Source organism: Solanum stenotomum, chromosome 4 (assembly GCF_019186545.1).
Source record: "Solanum stenotomum isolate F172 chromosome 4, ASM1918654v1, whole genome shotgun sequence".
Lineage (NCBI taxonomy): Eukaryota > Viridiplantae > Streptophyta > Magnoliopsida > Solanales > Solanaceae > Solanum > Solanum stenotomum.
This window is the reverse complement of record NC_064285.1, coordinates 52815675-52823596: the sequence shown is the minus strand read 5'-3', so window position 1 is coordinate 52823596 and position 7922 is coordinate 52815675. Positions and strand designations below refer to the sequence as shown.

General features: G+C 33.2%; 1 long non-coding RNA gene across 1 annotated transcript; it reads left to right on the top strand.

Moving 5' to 3' along the window:
- Nucleotides 1-3424: 3424 nt before the first annotated feature.
- LOC125863147 (uncharacterized) lies at nt 3425-7447 on the top strand. The gene is made up of 3 exons (XR_007446109.1): nt 3425-3553; nt 5457-5664; nt 7224-7447. It is a non-coding gene; the product is annotated as an uncharacterized LOC125863147 (long non-coding RNA).
- Nucleotides 7448-7922: the final 475 nt, after the last annotated feature.

The window sequence follows — 7922 nt, the reverse complement described above, 5'->3', positions numbered from 1 at the left end:
GATGTTCCCTTTTCTTACTCAAATGTGAAAACATTTATAAACTCTTTGGGAATACTTAGTTCCCTTATAGCTTTTTGAGAAATGGACTCAACTATTTACTCTTTGCTTAATTTGAAACTTTCAGTCTTAAAACGAAGTTAAAACATTTATAAAAAAACTTTACTCTTACTCTTTACTTAACTTCAAAGCTTAAGTCTTAAAACAAAGTTTAAACATTTGTAAAAGACTTCTTAAAATATGGTTCATGCTGAATTATGGACATGAACGACTCAATGCAAGGTTTTCAATAACTAAGATATAACTCAATACTTGGAACTCAAGAACTTCAATAATACTACTCACTTCAAGAATGCTCAACTCAGAGGGTTCATGCGGAATTTATGAGCATGAACTACTCAACTCAAGGGCTCAAAGATGCTTCTCGTTTCAAGATTGTTCGACTTATAGGGTTCATGCGGAATTATGGACATGAATAACCCAACTCAAGGACTTGATGGGTAGCATGTAATAGTCCCATGATTAGGAATGTAATCTCAAATGGGTTAGAAATTCAATACTTAAAACTTAGGACATGAAGATATTACTCCTCTCATAGATCCTCAACTTTTGGAGTTCATGCAAAATTTATGGGCATGAACGACTTGACTCGTAGGTCTACATAACATTATGGAACTCATGTATACAACTCTTTTCTTTCTCTTACTTACTTTCTCAAAACTTATCTCAAATCGATGATAGATCTCAAAGGATTCACAATTGAACTCAAAGGCTTTCTTGAACTCTACTCTTAAATCTCTCTTGAACGTGAATTATGAATTCAAGAGTTATGGTTCATGATAAGAAGGATCTCATGAATGACAAAGTAGATTCATGAATAAATTCTCCTCATCCTCATATTCACTTGCTCGAGTCTTGAAACAAGTTTCTAGAAGTTGTAGAAGACTCCTCAAAAGAACTCGAAGGGACTTTCTTAGAATGCTCGAAAGAATTCTCAAAACTTAACTCTTAACTCTACCTTGAATTTGAATTATGAATTCAAGGTTGTGATCATGTTAGGAATGATTTTAGGTGTTTAGAAGTAGCTTAGAGTAGTTAGAATCGAAAAGGAGTGAAGGTGCACTTTAAACGAACTCAAACGGGGCAATCGACGACAAACTGGCTGGGGTAGGCGACCTGGCGCTATGGGTGGCGCGGAGCGCCAGCCCCTAAACTTTAGAGGTGGGTTTGGGGTGCTCTGGCAGGCGCATCGCGCCAGGCCCCCAACCCAGAAAATCTGACGAACTTTTTTGCTCGTTTTCTCACCCTAACTCGCCTAGAATCGAACGGTTTCTTCCCCAATCACTTAGAATCAATTACTTAACATAATTATACTATAATATACTCAATACATCCCTTAAAACCCTCACTTTGATATCTAGAAATCATCAAAAACTCAACACAACAAGATTTAGAAAGAACTTCAAGAACACCTATCAAGAACTTTAATCCTTCAACTTTTTGAGAATGAAACTTCGCTGAAAATAATATGTTTGGCATGTGGGTGAACAAACCCAACACTATGGAAGCTTACATACCTCTTAGGGATTAGACCCATGGTGAAAATCTGCAACAAGACGCAAGAATCTCGACGAACGCTTGATCATCTCCTCTTTTCTCTTCTTTTCTTTTCTTGAACTCTCAACTAAAACCTTAGGCTAATTTAGGATTATAAAACTGAACTTAATAGTATTAGACCCTTGAAAATATTACTAAACACGACTTAAATTTGTTTGGATAAGGAAAAGACTAAAATACCCCTTACTATTTCCGGCTAACTTTCCTTAACTGGACAGCCTAACTTCAAAAGGCCATATCTCAGTCATCCAACCTCAAAACTTAGCAAACTCGGTGATGTTGGTAAGATAATTCAAAGATCTTTCCTACGGTATCGTGTATCACACCTAAATCATCATGAGCTATGAGTTATAGTCGTTTGAAGTCGATCCAAAACTCATACTTAGCTTAACTTGCAAAATTTCAGATTTTGCTATTTCCAATTTAATTCTTTTTGGAACTCAAGGTGCTACATCTAGTGACCTTAACACTTAAGAAAATTTTAATTCCTTAGTAAAATCTCACTTAATACGAAGAACGGTTCGAGTCTTAGTTCAAAATTTTTTTTGGGGTGTTACAGTTGCTATGAGTTTCTTTCCTTGATGTGGTTGACTAAAAGTGAATATTTCCTAGTATATGAGAGATAGGCTAAGGATGAGTTTAAAAGAGTATAAACATGAATGGGGATCTAAAGTGACTTGCTTAGTATGGGTAGGATTATGGGATCTTATCCATACATTGCACAAGCTTGCCTTGAAGTGGCTCATGAAGTGTTGCTCACATGTCATGCTAACACTAGATTGCATTGACTATGTATATGTTAATGATATTTCGTATGCTCACTAGTTGTGATTGTTGTCTACCATGCGATAGTCTATATCTCTTCATGATGTCTTTTATGCTTAGAACTTGTGTTTTCACACTACTTTCCAAATGATGGTTTAAACTAGTAAAGTGCATGCATTCAACTAAAATGTTCCTTTTAGCATGTTTTCAAAGATTTTTATGCATGACTATCATACTTGGTGCATTTTTGTGCTAAACCATATTTCTTCTACATTTTTCACAAAGTGTAGGGTTTGGCAATATCGACTTCCATCCTCGTGGCTAGGATCATAGTAGATCAAGAAGAAGAAGTTTGGTAAGTCCTCATAGCATTCGAGGGCTTGACCATTATTTCTTTTAAGTCTTTCATTTTATGTCTAGAGATTTTGTAAGGGCTGCATCCCTAAGATGTATTCAAGTGTAATAGATGGTTTGAGACATAGAGTTGTAGACCGTCGTTTGTTTTTATAAAGGACTTCAATTGTAAATAAAACTTTTAAATTTCCGCACTATTTCCTATGTTCTTATGTTATGATATGCTAAGAGGCTTGTATGAGGCTCTTCGGATTCTTATACGCCGTGTTACGTCTAGGGAGTACTCCTGGATCGTGACAGCTAAGTACATGAGGTGATGATGGGTTGCAAGTGCTAAGTAGTTAGGTACTGCTCTTGGGAAATTGTATGGGAACAGTTATAAGCATTGATAGAGTGAATTATAAGTCAAGGGTTGAGTAAGTTGGTGGAATGAGTAAGGGCGTGCTGTGAATGTTGACTGGAATGGTAGTAGTTATTTTTGGAATTCCCTTTAAGGGACAGCACTACAAGAAAAAGACTTAATAAGGACCAAGATTTAGCCATGAGTCATAAATGTGGTCCCTAAAGGTATACTTATAGGGATGATAAATTTTTTTGGTCCTTAATTTTATATTTTATTAATCTTTTTTCTGAAAAATCATTTATCCCGTCTCTAAATGAAAATTTCAGCGGGACAAAAATGTGGGAGTCTAAAATTTTTAAAGGTGCTAAGTGAAAACCATTTAGGAGACTAGTATATCTCTCTCAAAGCCCTAAAATCCCTAATACTCATTGCGTTAAAAGCATGACAACAACAAAGCCTTTTAGATCTGGTTGATGAGTAAGTTCTTCCTCCATCAAACTTGTCTCTTTCTTCTCTTCTATGAAATCAAATTTTTCTACTTCAGAGTTTGATAGTGTTGGGTTTATATTGGGCTTTGATGTTCAAGGAGGAGATATGTGAGAGTTTATCTTTTCAGAATTTTTTCTGTTAGGGTTGCGATAATCTTTTGATAGTGTTGGGTTTAAATTGGGCTTTGATGTCTTCTGTTTTCTTTCTTGATGGGTTGTTTTGTTAAGACTGCCATTATGATTTTTTCTATGAGATTATGCATCTTTTTTTATAACCATTAGAGGCTCTAATTAGGCTCCTTTACTTCAATTTGGTAAAGCCAAATTTGATTTCAAACAAAATATTAGATGAGAAAGAAACAACGATGTGATGTGAATTGTATTTGTAGATTTTTTATTGAAGAATTGCATATTTACTCATTGTATCTGATTATTCAGTAATGCTTTTATTGGGGTGACAGACTCTCCTTTTGAAACTTTTTATTGTTTATATTTGTGTTTATTTGTCAAAAATTGTACCCTTCAAAATAGACAATACATAGTTTCTATTTTCACTTGCCAAGTACTTGTAGAATAATTTTTGACAGCTGAAAATTGTTAAGAGGCAAAACATTTGCATCAGTATCTATTTTGCTATTTACAGTTCCTACCTTTCAATATATTATCCATTGATGGTTGGAGTTCCTTTAGAAACTAACCCATGCTTTTGAGTTTGGTTGTAAGTTGTAACACTTAGTTGCATAATTTTTCGCGTATTTTAATAGACGTAAGAGTTTGAACATTATTTGATTAAATATTATAAATAATTGATCAATGTTAAGGATTTTCTAGAATAGCTCCAAAAATATTTCTGGACATACCTTCAGTTCACTTGGGGAAAAAAAGATTTGTGAAAGTTAAAGGTGCAGTTATAAGTGAATGTCATTATTTCACTTAATTCAGTATCTTTAATAGTGAAATGACAAAAGGTCAAACTGTGAATGATGATCTTTCAGAGTTTGCATAAGTTCAATTGGGAATTCTATTAGCACTTTCTTTTGCAATCAATTGATAGTAAATCCGTTTGAGCGATGCTTTTTCTCCACTTTAATTATTTATTTTGTATCATTATTTGAAATGAACCATAGTGTTTTATTTTAAAGTGTCCCATAGCATCTCCTGTCATTTTTCATCTAGTATTAATAATGGTACCAACAAATGACAATGATACTGGTCAATCTAGATGAAGTACTAGCTGTGATATAGCCCAAGATCCCATTGTAACACTCTGTGGCCACCTCTTTGTTGTCCTATCTTTTGCACTTGTCTTCATGTCTTCCATCCTTATTTCCATGAATTTTAGTTTGTAACATTATTTGTATGCTTTTAGCTTGTTCTTTTTAAACACTTTACATTCTTGCTCCTGATGCATACAACCATCCAATCTATTGTTTTAATTAAGTATACACGAGTCTTCACCAAAGATGTTATGAATTTGCAATTCAGAGTCTACAAACTCTAATGATAAAATCATAAAACAACAATTAGTGTTTAGTTAGTAGACAATTTTTCTGCTAGTTTTTTAGCTATTAGTTCTTAAATAGAAATCTCTATTTGATGTCACTATTTTCCATAGAATGGTTAAAATAACGAAATAATTATTTGTTTTGATGTCGTGAACTATTGGCTATTACAATTTTCTTCTTTTACAATTTACAAGAGTAGTCACTTGGATTGTAGCAGTGAATCTGTAATTTTTTTCCAAATAGAATGAAATTTGCACCCCGAACATGTACCACTTTTGACAATTTACACTCAACTCTTAACACCCCTTGAATATATGAAATAGAATAGTTTGAGAGTAATGATATGAATATTCATCACGATCATGTTTCTCTGATTTATTATTGCAGGATAAATTTGATAGTGATGACATGGATATTCACCGCTAACATATTTTAGGATGGATTAAAGAAGTATGGAACAAATGGGAGAAAAATTACATGCTAAGTATGTAAAAGTTAGCCAATCCAAGAGGCTCTTAAGATTGTGCTTAAGGGGGTAAACAAGAGAAAATGAGAGTGGTTGATAGAGGAACATTTTTCTACATAAAGTTTTCAGGTTTTTCATAGTACCTAGCTATGTAATTTCACACATATTATGGCCCTTCAATTGATAATTTATTTATAACATCTGTATTTAATGTAATTACTCGAACGAAATGTTGACATGTACTTTAATTGTCTAACATTTTGGTAGTTGTTTATACTACTAGTATACTTGCTGAAATCTTATTTTTAATGATGAAACACTATTGAATTTGCCTGGTAAGATGAAATCTTATTTGTAATGGAGAAGTGTTGCTAAAAGTTTATTAACTTCAATTGAAATATTTATTAATAGGTTAAGAAATTAAGTGTTGACATGTACTCTAGTTTGTCTAAAATTATTTTAGTTAATTATGGTGCTTGTGTACATGCTAATATCTTGTTTATAATGAAGTTTTTTGGCTACAATTTGTGGTTTGGATCTTCATTTCAGTTTTGCTGTCTATGAATTCCATTCCATAACACCATTTAACTTTTTGGACACTAATAAATACGAGAATACAATACTAATTATCTCTGGATAGATTCAGTATTGATGTACAATCATGAAGTAAAGGAGAAAAAAGCAAAGATGAAACTAGATGTAATCATCATATTAGCTGTCCATCATCTCCTTTTTTTTATGTTAGATTCATAGAGTTTAATTTGATTTTCCACTTGATTCTGGTTCTATTACAATTTCTTCATCAGTGACATTACTTTCAACATTGGATATGAAATCACCACCAAATGAACACTTCACTGTTTCTATTTTATTTTCAAGTTCATCTTTAGTTTTTTTCGGGTTCTTCAATGTAGATGTTGCCTACATATTAGACAAAGATAGAATCTTAATTTTCCTCTTCTTGTTTGAAACTTATTTTAGTTTCAACAACTATCCTTCATGATTGTGATCATAAACTCTAAGATGCATAGTAGAAAACAATGACATTGAATATTTTTTATGTTTATATTACAATAAATACACACAAGGAGCAACTCTAGCAGTGAAGTCAACACTTACCCTCTGTGAACTAATCAAAAGCAAACAGGACAACTACTACTGTCCAAGGACAAAGTTATGCAGATTTTGTAAAAATAGCTCCAATGCTAGTCTAGAAAATAACTATGCATTTTATAAAGAGGCAAATGAATCAATTTTGTTCCCTTTTTTTCACTTGAGAACCCAGGAGAGTGGAGTGGATTTTATTAATAAGGATTTAGTAATGTAGTTGCTCATGTTTCTGTATCTAGATAAAATAAACAATCACCAAAAAAATGGTATCGATAAAATTAGGAGCCGGACAAGAGTGTCAAAAACATAAAGAAATTAGGCAAGTTCTCCGTTAGATTACCTACTAGAAGACCACTATTATGTTATGATCAGCTTATAGGAAGAACCTTAAATAGATAATTGTTGTTATACATGTAGACTTTGTACAAATTTTGAGACATCATTGTTGCACACTGAAATTGTTTGGTAGCTGGAATTTTATTTGTATTGGACAAAACTTTCTGGAATTTTATTTGTTAGTTAAACAATTTTTCAGTTGATTTTTTGTCTTTTCTAAATGAATTTTATTATTTTTACAGGTTATGAAAAAACACAAGTTTTTGAGAAGCAAATCTTTGAGGACAAACAGATTGACCATCATTATGAATGTCGGGAAAATATTATAGTACAATTTAAGGATATTAGCTATATAAGATTTTGCTAAGGGTTATGTACAAAATATTGTGACTAGCTTACACCATTGATGTACAGTTACTTAGAAACTGATGCTTATCATCTTTCGTACCTACTTTTTCAATATATATGGACGTGATATTTTTATATTTGATTACTAGATTTTTTAGTTGCAAATTGAATATAAATTGGGGACTAGATTGATGGTTGATAAACTGGTTGTGAAAACTAACGACCATCTGCAAACAAGTCAGGCTAATAGCTTAATGACCAGCTAAAAGCTGGCCGCAAGAACCTATATCGACCACCAATGTAGTCCCTAAAATTGTTAATTAGGTACCAGGAATATGGTCCCTAAAAGCTTTTTAAGGACCAGGTTTAAGCTGGCCGCAAAAATTCTTTCACGACCAACAATTATATCTCGTCCTTAATGACCTTTAGCGGCAAAGGCTATTGGGACCGGGTGGCGACCAGATTTTCCAGACCCTGTAGACCTTTAGGGACCAGAAACGCACTTTTAGGGACTATTTTTCCCTTCGCTATTGAGCAGTTTTCTTGTAGTGCAGAACGATTAAGTACGCTCAAGAACAGAGCGAGTAAGGGTT